The sequence below is a fragment of the Brachyhypopomus gauderio genome, chromosome 19, assembly GCF_052324685.1.
Source record: "Brachyhypopomus gauderio isolate BG-103 chromosome 19, BGAUD_0.2, whole genome shotgun sequence".
Lineage (NCBI taxonomy): Eukaryota > Metazoa > Chordata > Actinopteri > Gymnotiformes > Hypopomidae > Brachyhypopomus > Brachyhypopomus gauderio.
The window spans coordinates 10,759,103-10,774,915 of NC_135229.1; the positions used below are offsets into that span (position 1 = coordinate 10,759,103).

Below are 15,813 nucleotides of genomic sequence, written 5' to 3' on the forward strand. Positions count from 1 at the left end.
AGGTCTGTGGAGGAGGGGCAGGTCTATAGATGAGTAGGTCTGTGGAGGAGGGGCAGGTCTGTAGATGAGTAGGTCTGTGGAGGAGGGGCAGGTCTGTAGATGAGTAGGTCTGTGGAGGAGGGGCAGGTCTATAGATGAGTAGGGCTGTGGAGGAGGGGCAGGTCTATGGAGGACAGCGCGGGTCTCCCGTGGACTGACTACATCTGCTGGACATCTGCCCGGCCTCCATTCGCCGCTCATGAACACAGAATGGACATCTTCACAATAGACGTATAATCCCCAAACACACATAATCCCCTGGGATGACACCCAGCGAGGGATTACCCCTGCTTCTGCCCCTGCATCTGCCCCGTCCTCATCTGCCCTCCGCTTCAGCAGCCGACGCCATGCTTTGATAAGGCAGTATTACCCACATCTCTCTGGGCCAGTGAAGAAATGGATCTTTGGATGGAGGATAGGGTGGGGGTGTATGGAGGGTGGGGTGGGGGTGTATGGGGCATCTTGGACAAAAACTCATTTCTCCTTGTGTGGTGATCTGTAGGCGCCTCCTGTGCGGGCGGAGCTCTCCGTACGTCGGCCCCGCCCCTCCGCTGTCTCCGCCCGTCTTTATCTCGAGCGGGCAGGCGGCTGTAGCCTCCCGGCCACCACAGGGTGATTGGCGCGGTCGCCGGCCTATAAGATGCACCGATAGCGCCTCGGCCTGGTGCTGTCACGGCAGCCCCCACAATGCTCAGCTGCAGAGAGAGAGTGCACACTGAACGATAAACACACACACACGTTTACACGCGCTTTCTCTCTCACACAAACACACAGTCGCTCCTGTCCTCTCTGCTCCTCCCTTACAGAGGAGAGTCCTGTAATCGTCCACTCTTAGAAAACTAGAACAACCCCTTAACTTTTTGGAAATACTTGTGTGTTTGTGTGTGTGTGTGTTACGAGCCGCACATACAGCAGTAAGAACACTTACAACAGTCCTGAAGGCTGTTAATGGCAATCATCACCCACCTCCATGGAGTGAACACACCCCACCCCATTCTGCAGCTCATCCTGCTCCTGATTGGATGCTCCTGATTGGCTGCTCCTGCCTGCGTGCTGTCGGTAGCCATGCCGATGGTGTGAGCTGGCACTGGGTGTGAAGCCACCAGCCGTGTGTGTGTGTGTGTGTGTGTGTGTGTGTCAGTGTGGTGGTGAGGGATTAATGAGATTAGTGACCACGGTGGAGAGGTGCAGAGACACTGCTGTTACCCGACCACAGGGGGCGCCACTGAGCTGACCTCACAGTCCTGGTTAATGATGCATTCTATGCGTATGCATTTGCTGTGTGTGTGTGTGATGGTGCAGCTCTATGTATGCATGGATGAGTGGCTGTGTATATGAGCGTCTGTCGTGGGTTTTAAGCCTCCTCAGAGAGTCTGCTAAGCCACTCGCTTGACTTTGATCCAGTTTCGGGGGGCAGTTTAATTTCCCATAATGCTGTTGATCAATGATTTCCTTTCAGTGGTGATGTAATTAGTGGGGTTTAAGCCCTTCCCCAGGCCAAGATGGGCTGTGTTGGGGGGGATTTATTATTCAGGAGCTTTAAAAGGGATCGATAGTGGCTAGTTGCTCTACAGAGACACCCCCCCGCCACCACCACCACTACCCCAGTGAGGGTGGAGACCCATCCCACCCCCTCGGGTCTCTGTTAGGGTGGAGATCCCACCCCCTACATCCCCCTTGGGGTCTCTGTTGGGGTGGAGACCCCCATTCACCCCTCCATGGGTCTCTGTTAGGGTGGAGATCCCCCCCACCCCTCCATGGGTCTCTGTTAGGGTGGAGATCCCCCCCACCCCTCCATGGGTCTCTGTTAGGGTGGAGATCCCCCCCACCCCTCCATGGGTCTCTGTTAGAGTGACTGGGAAGACTGGGACGTGTCTTGGACTGGGTGGACTGGGACGTGTCTTGGGCTGGCCCTCTTATGAACGACTGGAGATGGAAGAGATGATCAACCTTGAGAGGTTTTAGCGTAAGTGTACTCAGGAACTCTGTATTTGACGAGCTGTTATAAGAGGTTGATGGGTTCTCATAGCTCTTTGTTCATTTTCCTTCAGTTTGTGTAGTTTAAGCTGATTTTATGCATGATGGGGTAAAGACTGTTACCAGCTACTACAGCTCTTACAGTAGCACTACGTGTATTTATTACGGATGGATCTGTTTTATTTCTGAGTGAGTTCTTCATGACTGACGTGGGTGTTCTCTCCTTCCTGTCTTCCTGTTATACAACATTTACATGACTGAAATTTCTGAAGACTTTTCAAAGAACTCTCCAACTTCAAGAATGCTTTATTGATCTTCTGTTTTAATAGCAGTTGCATCTCGTGCTTAATGCCTTCTTGCTGAGCTTTAAACAGCAGTGTGTGTTCGCAGTGGCCTTGAGCCCCCAGTCAGTGTGCACTTGTGTACACACACGTGAGCTCACGTGCATGTGTGTGCATGCGCATATTCCTCTCAGATTTGACCCAGCAGTTTTTGTCTTCTGTGTGTATCTAGCATGTGAATTACTTCTTCAGAACAGACACTCTGACAATGACATTGCGAAACACACGCAAGGAAACGCACATGCCAGCGACACGCCACAGTTCCACATGTGATGAGGAGGAGTGAGGAGTGATGATGATGAGTGAGGAGTGATGATGATGAGTGAGGAGTGAGGAGCAGAGGTGTCAATTCCAGGTTCAGAAAGTAAAAGTCCTCAGCAGGATTTTGCTCAGGCTTCCTGGATTGTGTTGATTCAACTAATTTTACCTGGATTGCACTAATTAGCAAGGAATTGACACCTCTGGTGAAGAGTGATGAGGAGGAGTGATCTTGGAGCAGAGTAAACCCCTCCAGTATTATTAGAGTAGGTTAAGAGCAGAGTAAACCCCTCCAGTATTATTAGAGTAGGTTAAGAGCAGAGTAAACCCCTCCAGTATTATTAGAGTAGGTTAAGAGCAGAGTAAACCCCTCCAGTATTATTAGAGTAGGTTAAGAGCAGAGTAAACCCCTCCAGTATTATTAAGAGTAGGTTAAGAGCAGAGTAAACCCCTCCAGTATTATTAGAGTAGGTTAAGAGCAGAGTAAACCCCTCCAGTATTATTAGAGTAGGTTAAGAGCAGAATAAACCCCTCCAGTATTATTAGAGTAGGTTAAGAGCAGAGTAAACCCCTCCAGTATTATTAGAGTAGGTTAAGAGCAGAGTAAACTCCTCCAGTATTATTAGAGTAGGTTAAGCGCAGAGTAAACTTCTCCAGTATTATATGAGTAGGATAAAGAGTAGGAGAAACTCCTGAAGTGTCCGTCAATGGTTTGCCAGCCCCTCATAAATCTCACTCCCTCTTTAAGTTTTGATGAGTCGCTCTCCAAAGCACCTCTGAATTGCTCTTTAGCGGCCTTCCTCTTGGCCTTTTGACCCCGTGTGCGTACGTTGCCGAGTCGGGGTAGCCCCTCCCTCCTCTGTGGGGTGATCTTTATTTAAAAGTTGCCCGTTCGTAGGGATTAGCCACTTGGTGCACAGTCCCAGCTCGAGGGCTTTGAACTGGAGCCCAGAGAGAGTCTGTATGCAAACAAAAAGCCCTCCGAATTAGCTGGGCCATCCCAGCTGTTCTACTACCCCCTGCAAGACTCCACCGCCACAGCGAGGGGGGAGGGGGGTAGTGGGGGGGTGCCTTTCTTTGCTTCAGTGAATAATATGAAGGACCGTGGGGGCCAAGTAATGTAGCTTTAAAGTGAGGTCTGCTCCAAGTAATGTTCTGCGTGGATGGGGGGACAGGGTGGGCGGGGACTTGGTGGTGTGGGCGGGGACTTGGTGGGGTGGGCGGGGACATCACAGGTAAGAGCAGAGATGCTGAAACGAAAGCACGTAAGAGCTGGTGCGACGTGAAGTAAGGGCTGAGTGCCCAACCACACTGCTAATTACCCACACTGCTAATTACCCACACTGCTAATTACCCACGCTGCTAATTACCCACACTGCTAATTACCCATGCTGCTAATTACCCACGCGTGTCACTAGTACATCAACAGACCAGCCATGGAGACGTCTCTCTCTCCCCTGGAGACGGGGCCGCCTTGCATCACTTGAACCGGAAGTGTGTGTGTGTGTGTGTGTGTGTGTGTGTGTGTGTGTGTGAGGACCCCGTATACACACACACACACCTGCGTGTGGGGTTTGGAGATGGACGCCGCTGTGCCCAGTCTCTGCCCTGTCGCCCAACACACGCCCTCACATAGCTGTCAGACCTCACTCACCTCCGGCCCGACGCGTCCCAGCCTGTCTGCTCTCTCCACACACGTCTGAAGAGATTCACACTCTGTGGTCAGTGTGTTCCCTGTGCTCAACATGCACTTTAACGTGAACACACACTATGAGTTGGGAGGTCAGAGGGGGAAAACCTAGACTCCTCTGAGACTCACCTAGACACCTCTGAGACTCACCTAGACACCTCTGAGACTCACCTAGACACCTCTGAGACTCACCTAGACACCTCTGAGACTCACCTAGACACCTCTGAGACTCACATAGACTCCTCTGAGACTCACCTAGACACCTCTGAGAGTAAGGAGCCTAGGAGCCTGAGGAGCCTAGACTCTGCTGAGACTCGCCTAGACTCTGCTGAGACTCGCCTAGACTCTGCTGACACTCGCCTAGACTCTGCTGACACTCGCCTAGACTCTGCTGACACTCGCCTAGACTCTGCTGACACTCGCCTAGACTCTGCTGACACTCGCCTAGACTCTGCTGACACTCGCCTAGACTCTGCTGAGACTCACCTAGACTCTGCTGAGACTCACCTAGACTCCGCTGAGACTCACCTAGACTCTTCTCTCTGAGAAAACCTCTTCCTCTCCACAGTGTTCTGGGAACAACCCTGTGGTCTATTTAAAAGCTGCGCGATCCAGACGTTCAGCTGTGCTCACAGTTGCTCTCGGGACACGGTTCTCCCCCACCCCCACCCCTCCAAACTCCGCCCCTCTCCATGTAGAAACACCTTAGCTTCAAAGCCAGGAAGTGGGGGAGGGGGGAGGGGGCGGACCTCTGCCACTGTCGCCACGCCTCCCCTGGCGTCAGGGCAACACTTCATCCGAGAAACGTTTGGTATTCCCGCCGCAGACGTTCATGAATAACGTCCAGCCCCCCCCCCCACCCCCCCCAACACCCCTCCCACGGGCCACTGAAGGTGGGGCAGCACGGAGGTGAGGGGGGCAACTACAGAGAGGCGGGTGGGTACGCGGGGCAGATGAGTTACACGTAGGGGGGATCTGAGGAGCCGTGCAGAGCTTTGTGATCACGCTGAAGTTCTAATAATCCCCTGCACCTTCTCCATCTAGGCCCTAATGAAAGAGAATAGGTGATGGCACCCGGGGCTGAGTTCTCCATCCTAATGACGAGTGCGGAGGCAGCGTGCGGGAGGAGGGGGTTGAACTCCCCGCCGGGGGGGGAGGAGGGCCTGGGCGCTGACAGCCAGATAGAGCGTGACACCGCTCCTGTAGCAAAACAGACGTAGCGCTAATTGATTATCAATATTTTAAGCAAAGTGAAAATGAGCATTAAGAGAAGCAGGCAGGAGAGAGAGAGAGGGGGGGGAGAGGGAGAGAGAGAGAGGGGGGAGATGGAGGGAGAGAGAGAGAGAAAGAGAGAGGTCTTTGAGGGCCTGCGGCAAACTGTCTGTCTCACCGACTGGCTTTTCCCGGTCTGTTGTTTTCTCTTCCCTCCTTCAGCCACATGGTCCTGTTTCTCCACCCGGTCATGTGATCTCCACCCGGTCATGTGATCTCCACCCGGTCATGTGATCTCCACCCGGTCATGTGATCTCCACCCGGTCATGTGATCTCCACCCAAGGGTCAGGGCCCTCGCTCCCGTAACCTTAACGCGCACACACAAGTGGACACAACGTCCTGGTAGGTCGAAAACACCACCACCTCTGGCCCCTACGCCAGCTCCTCCCACCGCTGACCTGCTGGTGGGTGTGGCCAGAGTGGCTGTGGCCATGGAGACCACCGTGACTCCAGCCCTTTGTTCCAGCTGTTTAAGTGGCCCCTCCCCTGCTGGGGTGCAGTGACCGTGAAACATCAGCCTGTGTGTCGGGCAGCGTGTGTCGTCCAGTCTGTACACCACCCGGCCCATTCATGGGGGGGGACGCTTAAGCCTATTCGCCATTCAACGAACACACACACACACTCACACACACACCTATGACATATATAGTCCCACTTTAGCCCTTTAATAACCTTTAAGATCTCATTTCTCATGCTATATTTTTTTGTTTAATCTTATTTAATTATTGAAATGAAAGCTAAACTGTGGTGACGTGTAGCCAGGTGGAGGTGTGTGTGGATGGAGACGTGTAGCTGGGTGGAGGTGTGTGCAGGTGGAGACGTGTAGCTGGGTGGAGGTGTGTGCGGGAGCAGACGTGTAGCTGGGTGGAGGTGTGTGCAGGTGGAGACGTGTAGCTGGGTGGAGGTGTGTGCGGGAGTAGACGTGTAGCTGGGTGGAGGTGTGTGCGGGAGCAGACGTGTAGCTGGGTGGAGGTGTGTGCAGGTGGAGACGTGTAGCTGGGTGGAGGTGTGTGCAGGTGGAGACGTGTGGCCAGGTGGAGGTGTGTGCAGGTGGAGACGCGTAGCCGGGTGGAGGTGTGTGCAGGAGCAGACGTGTGGCCGGGTGGAGGTGTGTGCAGGTGGAGACGTGTAGCTGGGTGGAGGTGTGTGCAGGTGGAGACGTGTAGCTGGGTGGAGGTGTGTGCGGGAGCAGACGTGTAGCTGGGTGGAGGTGTGTGCAGGTGGAGACGTGTAGCTGGGTGGAGGTGTGTGCGGGAGCAGACGTGTAGCTGGGTGGAGGTGTGTGCAGGTGGAGACGTGTAGCTGGGTGGAGGTGTGTGCGGGAGCAGACGTGTAGCTGGGTGGAGGTGTGTGCAGGTGGAGACGTGTAGCTGGGTGGAGGTGTGTGCGGGAGCAGACGTGTAGCTGGGTGGAGGTGTGTGCAGGTGGAGACGTGTAGCTGGGTGGAGGTGTGTGCGGGAGCAGACGTGTAGCCGGGTGGAGGTGTGTGCAGGTGGATACGTGTAGCTGGGTGGAGGTGTGTGCAGGTGGAGACGTGTAGCTGGGTGGAGGTGTGTGCAGGAGCAGACGTGTGGCCGGGTGGAGGTGTGTGCAGGTGGAGACGCGTAGCTGGGTGGAGGTGTGTGCAGGAGCAGACGTGTGGCCGGGTGGAGGTGTGTGCAGGTGGAGACGTGTAGCTGGGTGGAGGTGTGTGCAGGTGGAGACGTGTAGCTGGGTGGAGGTGTGTGCAGGTGGAGACGTGTAGCTGGGTGGAGGTGTGTGCAGGAGCAGACGTGTGGCCGGGTGGAGGTGTGTGTGGGTGGAGACGTGTAGCTGGGTGGAGGTGTGTGTGGGTGGAGACGTGTAGCTGGGTGGAGGTGTGTGTGGGTGGAGACGTGTAGCTGGGTGGAGGTGTGTGCAGGTGGAGACGTGTAGCTGGGTGGAGGTGTGTGCAGGTGGAGACGTGTAGCTGGGTGGAGGTGTGTGCGGGAGCAGACGTGTAGCTGGGTGGAGGTGTGTGCGGGAGCAGGCGTGTGGCCGGGTGGAGGTGTGTGCGGAGGGGGCCGCCCCTGCTGTACGCCGGGGTCCTCCATCCATGTTGAATCCTCCACCCTGCTGCTTCTTCCTGGAAAAGTTAGCGAGGCGAGCATGGGGATGCTACGCTCGCACTGCATGGGTCAGGGGTCAGAGGTCAGGGGTTTCTGCCCTGTCGCCCTCGTCCTTCTCTCCACTCCTGTTCCCAGCCCGTCTGAGCGAGCGTGTTCTACCCAGGGCGGGCGAGCGTGGGGGTTAGAGGACCTGAGACTGGACCCACACCCACCCACACACTCACAGCGCTGCTTTGCCACAGAGCGCCGCCCTGCTGGAGGTCTGAGGGCTCCTCAACACTCCTGTGTAGAGGACACACAGCGCATCTTGGACACGGGCTACGGACCACAGAAACACTCGCGCGTTTGTGTGCGTGTGTTTCCAGCTTCGCATCAAACCGTCATTAATAAACCAGCACAGAGCTGCCAGATCTTTAAGCAGGACGTGATGAAAACAAATATTCCCAGTTGTGTGGCGTTCCTCTAACTGAAGCTCCGATATTCACTTAGATAAGAGGAGGGCGTTGTGATGGGTTCTGTTCCCAGCGCGGCCGCACCAGCTCCATGAGGAGCTCCATGCCGCCGTGTGCTGACTGGGCCGACGGAGGGAGACTGAATATTTCATCACACGGCCGGTTTGATCTGCGTCTGATTGGCTGGAGCGGCGGCGTGAGATTCTGCGGGTAGAAGACGTTACTCGTCTTCTGTTTCTCTTCGGTGTATCCGGGCGTGTCTGGGCATGTCAGGGTAGGATAGGGTAGGGGTAAGATTGGGTAGGGGTGGGGTGTGGTAGGTTAGGTTCAGGGTAGGGTAGGGGTGGAGTAGGGTAGGAGTGGGGTAGTGTTAGGAGTGGGATAGGGTAGTGTTAGGGGTAGGGTAGTGTTAGGAGTAGTTGGGGTGAGGTATGTTAGGGGTAGAGTTAGGGGTGGGGTAGGTTCGGGGTAGGGGTGTGGTAGGGGAAGATAGGGTTATGGTAGTATTAGGGGTAGGGGTGGGGTTGGTGTAGGTTCGGGGTAGGGTAGTGTTAGGGTTAGGAGTAGTTAGGGGTATGTTAGGGGTAGAGTTAGGGGTGAGGTAGGGTAGGTTCGGGGTAGGGTAGTGTTAGGGGTATGGTAGGGGTGTGGTAGGGTAGTGGTAGGGGAAGTTAGGGTTATGGTAGGGTAGTATTAGGGGTAGAGGTGGGGTAGGTGTAGGTTCGGAATAGGGTAATGTTAGGGGTAGGGTAGTGTTAGGGTTAGGAGTAGTTAGGGGTGGGGTATGGTAGGGGTAAGTTTGGGGTAGGGTAGTGTTAGTAACTTGGGTAGGGTAGTGTTAGGGGTGGGGTTGGGGTAGGGTAGTGTTAGGGGTGGGGTAGGGTAGTGTTGGGGGTAATTGCGAGAGTGCTGAAGCGTCTTTGCCCTCCCTGTGTTACTCAGACCCTTTAACATCCGCACGTTGTACAGAAGCGTCCCCGCCTGTGTGATGAGGATGAGGAGGGTTCACCTTCACTCATTACACTGATGGCCTTCAGCCACTCGCTCGCTGTAGCTGTCCTCCATCATGGTGTTTGGTTTTACTGGTTTTTAACATCCTGCAGAGCTTTGGAAGCAGTTCAGTCCAGGGCGACTTAATGAGCGTCTTAATCGTCTCCTCACAGCCGCTGGTCCTGAGGTCCAGAGTGCGGAGCAGAGAGCTAAAACAGGAGGCGGCCAAGACCACTGCCTGTGAATTATTCATCGTATTGATATGATATCTCTTTCTAATTGTTCAGTCTGTTAATATTTAATGAATATCATTTACGTTGGGCTTAAATGTGACAGTGTTTGGTAAATTACCATTTAAAGGAAGTGGGTGTTTCGTTTTTTTTAATTAGCATTATTACTTTTCCATTAATGTTACCTAATTTAGATTATTTTTCCTGTTCTCTTTATTCTGTCGTTACCCATCAGTGTTTCTGTTCTCTCGTCTCGCACGCACGCACGCACGCACACACACACACACACACACACACACACACACACACACACACACACACACACACACACACACACACCAAGTTCCAAGTCCATGTTCGTCATTCAAAGCAAACGCGATATTGTCATTTTAACTCGTCCCTTTCTCATTTCTAAATCCTTGTTTCTAGCTACTCCGTTTGTGCGCAGCAGCAGTTCGTTTCTGTCATTGAACAAATTAAAAATGTGCTCTTAATTTCCCTGAAGCACATTCTGCCGTGCAAGATGTTCATGAAGTGCTTTAAATGGAGCCGTGTGTGCCGAGGCCGCTCGGAGATCTCTGGCCACGGAAGTCGCTCCCACGAGCCCTCCGCCTGCTGCAGCTCACCGCGCCACCCAGTGGCCGCACGCAGCACTGCACGTTCAAGAGGCATCACATTAACCTCTCGCCCTCATTATTCCCTATTTGACGAGTGGGCCAGCAGGTCTACATTCAACCTAATGGGTAATTGTATTGTTCCCGCTCTTAACCTCTCTCTCTCTCTCTCTCTCTCTCTCTCTCTCTCTCTCTCTCTCTCTCTCTCTCTCTCTCCCTCCTTCTCTCTGTCCCTCTCTTTCTCTCCCTCTCTCACCCTCTCTCCCTCCTCTGTCTGTCCCCCTCTCCCTCCCTCCTTCTCTCTCTCTGTCTCTCTCTCTCTCTCCCCCCTTTCTTCATGCTGGAGGTCTGTGGAACAGAGTAATTGAAGCCTCAGGAAGCAGTCATCCACCAGGCCCCTGATCACACCTCCCCTTCTCCTCCTCTCCTCCCCTCTTTCGCTCCCTCACTCCCTCTGTCCTGCCCTCCGTCTCTCTCACTTTCCTGTGGTTGTGTACTTTAATCAGGCCTTTTCTCACTTCACACAGAATATTGGATGGCCTATAAAGCCCCCCCCCACTTCATCCCTCAAGGTACTTCACCTTGAGAGTTGCTCACTGTACACCTCCCACACACACACACACACGCACACACACACACGCACACACACACACACGCACACACACACACACACACACACATGCGCACACACACGCGCACCCATACAACTGAGGGCTTCACCTCTTTTCTTTTTAATGTGAAGCTTTATCTGAACCCTGTGGACAGTAGCAACATTTGCACGTGATTCTGTTTTCGAGTGATTTTTTACTCGAGTGGACTTGGACACACGTTTACGTAGACTTGAACACACACGCGAGTAGACGTGGAGACACACACACACACACACACACACACTCTTATGCGAGTATACTTGGTCACACACACACACACACACACACTCTTATGCGAGTAGACTTGGTCACACACACACATTTATGTAGACTTGAACACACACGCGAGTAGACGTGGACACACACACACACACTCTTATGCGAGTAGACGTGGTCACACACACACACATACACACACACACACACACACACACACACACTCTTATGCGAGTAGACTTGGTCACACACACACTTCCATGAGTGCCTGTGCTTCTCCATTATTTCTACTCTTCTTCTTCCTCCTCTTCCTCATCATCATTATCATTTCTGTCATCATTTCATTCTAAAGAGTTGAAGGAAAGGTCACCAGGTGATTATTATATAATATTATTATTGTAAGGACTGAGAAGCTGAGCAGAGAAGTGCAGCGGAAAAGCTACTACCAGCTGTTTCACGTGTGTGTGTGTGTGTGTGTGTGTGTGTGTGTGTGTGTTGTGTGTGTGTGTGTGTGTGTGTGTGTGTTCGTTCAGAGTGGGGGAATGAGGGGGTGTTACTGCTTCAGGTAGTGCTGCTTCCCTGTTAAAGGAAACTGGCCCTACACACACACACACACACACACACACAGTTTGATAGTCAGACATGAGTAATTAATCACAGAGGACTGGGATGGCTGATGTCTGGTTTGATTGAGAGGCCTGAGGCAGGAGTGTATGGCACTGGAGAAGTGTGTGTGTGTGTATGTGTGTGTGTGTGTGTGTGTACAGGTGCTCAGTAATGGTTTCAGGGCTTGTTTTGGGGAGTGCTGTGAAATGAAGAGGCAGGCAGATAGGGCCGTGTGTGTGTGTGTGTGTGTGTGTGTGTATAGGTGTAGGTAGATAATAGAGTTGTGCATGTCTGTGTGTGTGTAGGTGCAGATAGATGGAATTGTGTGCGTGTGTGTGTGTGTTTGCAACTTTTTAAAACTGACAACATTCTGGAAATCTAAATCTCCAGCAGGTCCAGTCCCAGCTGGGAGGCACCAGGGGGCGTGGTACCATTCCAGCCCCGCCCCTGCACTTCTGTACACAGCTTCAGATTTACATACCGCTGCCTTACGAGCGTGTAGGGCGGAGCCTGGAGTGCTTGTGCTCAGTTGAATAACCTCATGCGTCTGCCTAATACCAGCTCTGGGGAGGCAGCATTGTCACACTGCCCTGATTATCCCAATGAATTGTTTCCATGGCAAGAGTAAAAGGAGGCGGGGAGAAGGGGCAGGGGGGGCGTGGCCTGCAGCTCCTACTGCTGCGTGTAAATTGGATTGGGCCAAGCAAGCTTTTATTGAATTGAAGTTGTGGGCAACGTTTGGGGCCCTTGAACGCTCGCTAACGCGGCGCTATCAATCACCCGGCCGATTATGGAGGCTGTGCTCTGCTGGATATTTGCGTTATTACATTTGATTCTAACGAGACAACGCAGCTAATCGGCTCAGCAGAGGGAGGGGTGTGTGTGTGTGTGTGTGTGTAGGAGCACATGTATGTTTGTCCTGTACTTTGCGTGGTTGCGTGTGTGTGTAGAGGAACAGATCGTTGAAATGAAACATTGCTCTGCGTGGCTACACGGGCCTGGAGCTGCGGTTACTCACACCGTCACAACTGGGTTTCAGCGCCGGGTCATTTGTCATCCTCACAGAGCCGCGTGAAGTGTGGATGAAGTCCGAGTCTTTAGTCCAGCACCACAGTTTGTTTTCTATTACCTAATCAGATCAGAGGAGACTATCACCACCTCATCACAATATCAGACTTCAGCCGACCTTACAGTGAGAACGGGCATTCTCCATAAAAATGTACACACACACACACACACACACACACACACACGCACACTCACTCACTCACTCCATGGGTGATGGCCACTGATGTTTGTGTTGGTGTTTGGAGTGGTTAGGCCTTCTGCAAAAGCTCCCTTCTCTCTCTGCTTCTCTCTCACACACACACACACACACACACACACACACACACACACACACACACACACACCTCCTCTCTTTGTTTGTGGGGGCAGATGTCCCATGAGGCCCTGCAAAGATGAGAGATGGACAAACAGTTTGATTTTGCTCCACTGCCCCAAGCAGTGTGTGTGTGTGTGTGTGTGTGTGTGTATGTGTGTATGTGTGTGTATGTGTGTGTGTGTGCGCGCATGTGTGTGTATGCACGTGTGTGTGTACACACTGAAAAAGAAGAGAGCTTAATGCTTGTTAAAACAGAATGGATTAGTATCAGATTAGCTGCCTAATAGGAGGGTGTGTGTGTGCATATCAGGATGTGTTTCTGTGTGTGTATGTGTGTGTGGGAGTGAAAACCACTGATAAATGGAGCTCACTATAGTCTCACTATAGTCTCACTATAGTGAGCTGTCTGAAGATCCTCCAGTGTCCTCCTTCTCTCACACTTGCTGCACCTGCACACAACACACAAGTTAAAAAAAACACAGCTTTGGCTAATCCTGCCGGATCCTGTCAGCCACTTAAGTCTCCCCTAAGTAGTCCACAGGCCCGGGTACAGTCCACAGGCCCGGGTACAGTCCACAGGCCCGGGTACAGTCCACAGGCCCGGGTAACTCCGGTGCGCCTTTTCTAATCACCCTGCCACAACAGCCGTCCTCCCAACACTCCCTCTTCATTTTAAAAGTTGGAACTCATTGAGGGTAATGTTATAAGGGACTCAATTTCTCACGGCTGTTCTCATCAGCGGGTAAAAAGGCAATACAGGCAGATTGCTCTTGGGAGACACCCGCTCCTCGCAAGAAATTATATTCAGCAGCAGAGGCGTCATTAATTTACAGGCTGTATTGATAGTCCCACCACCCTCCCTACGCTATTTCCCCATCTCCACCAACATCTTCATTATTGTGAGGGGAGGAGAAACCGCGTCAACAGCCTAAATGAATTGTCAAAAGACTCGAGCACAGAAGCAGCGTCTACTCAGGGCTGGGATCTCTCTCACGTCTACTCAGGGCTGGGATCTCTCTCACGTGTACTCAGGGCTGGGATCTCTCTCACGTGTACTCAGGGTTGGGATCTCTCTCACGTGTACTCAGGGCTGGGATCTCTCTCACGTGTACTCAGGGCTGGGATCTCTCACGTCTACTCAGGGCTGGGATCTCTCTCACGTGTACTCAGGGCTGGGATCTCTCGTGTACTCAGGGCTGGGATCTCTCTCGTGTACTCAGGGCTGGGATCTCTCACGTGTACTCAGGGCTGGGATCTCTCTCACGTGTGCTCAGGTCTGGGATCTCTCTCACGTGTACTCAGGGCTGGGATCTCTTTCGCACTTGAATCATGGCGCCCAACAAACAGCTTTTGATGTGCATGTTGGAAACGAAAAGACACACACCTCACACACACACCGCCACACACATCCCCACACGCATTTTCCAGCCCACGAGCATAGCATCTCCCCAATTTAGCTCAGTGGCATCTCCTAACCATTAATACGGCCATGTAAATTTGAAGTTATTGGTAAAAATGTCAGTTGTGTGGGATTATTTTACCTTAAAGGACGACAAAGACAAAGTAAAATAGTTTACGATATTTGCACAGATTTTTTTTTTTTTAGCTTTGGTTTACAATTGTTCAAGAGCATTGATGAGTACAGCACTCCAGAGTACTGATGCTGTTAATAGACTTTTCTACTCAGGTTGTGTGTTTTGCTTTTTTTATACAATTTACAGTATAATTAGCACTTATGGCTTTTTAAGTCTTGGTTTACTGATGCCATTTCAGTTTGTTATTTATTACTTTGTCTATTTTAAGTTTATTAATTGCTAAATAAACAGGTCAGTTTCTTACCAACCATTGTGTATTATTCAAACACACCTAATTCAGCTGGCTACTTGTTATCAAGAGTAAAACGCTTTCAACATGAGTTTGACAACAAAGTAAGTAGGGTAAATAACTTTAATACATGCTCGGATAGGCCAGTATCAGTATCGGCCGATATCGGTATCGGATCGGAAGTGCAAATAAATATCGGCATCGGATCGGAAGTTCAAAAATGCTGGATCGGGACATCCCTAGTTTATATACAGTGGCGGACTTAGCAATTTGGAGGCTCAAGGCGAATTTAGCTAGGGGGCCCATCAACATTAATATGCGAGAAATAAGTTCAGGTTCACACTACAAGATTTTAGGCTGGTTTTTCAGTCGCCGACTGTTTTTGTAGATCGCCGACAGAAACTGTGGTCGGACGCAAATCGGGGATCATTCGGCGCTCGCTCAGTTGTGTAGTGTGAACTGCTGAAAGACGCTCGCCGAGCCGTCGCCGAGTGGCCGCCAACTCATCGCAGACGACCGGCAGATATCTAGCATGTTTAATATGTAGCATGTTTCATATCTAGCCCAGTCGGCGACTGTGAGTCAACAGCAGCGTCTAGCTTCATACAACTTTACTACAAGACTGTGTTTAAGTTATTGTGACAGCACTGGAGAAATAGTGCGATTGACTATATCTATGTTCACTGCAACGGAGAGATGAAATAATTCTGGAAATTTGGGACTATGGAGTGGGTAAACGGTACAAAAAATAATAATAATAATAACGAAAACGTGGAGCACATGTACGTTGTTTTTATTTTCTTCGTGATGTTGCTGGTTCTCGCGAGTGTTTCATTTTCGTGTTCTCGGACGGCAGCCAGATGAGTCGGCGATTCCCCAGTCGTTTAATTCGTGAGCCCACGTCACCGATCAGTCATGTAGTGTGAAAGCCACAACAACTGAAAGACTTGCGATTACAGCACAACCAGTCGTGTAGTGCGAACGGCACAAAAACCTGATGACTGAAAAGTCGTGTAGTGTGAACCTGGCTTTAGCTAGACAAGGGGGCCCTACAGTGGGAGGGGCCCAAGGCAATTGCCTAGCAACGCCTCTATGCAAAGACCGCCTCTGTTTATATATATATATATATATATATATATATATATATATATATATATATATATGAGTGTATATGTTTACAGA

The 15,813-nt window shown here is 51.6% G+C and overlaps 1 protein-coding gene across 3 annotated transcripts in view; it reads left to right on the forward strand.

The window, feature by feature from the left end:
- rsrc1 (arginine/serine-rich coiled-coil 1) overlaps positions 1–15,813 on the forward strand; it is a 119,633-nt gene that overhangs the window by 77,065 nt on the left and 26,755 nt on the right. The gene's annotated exons all lie outside the window — the stretch shown is intronic.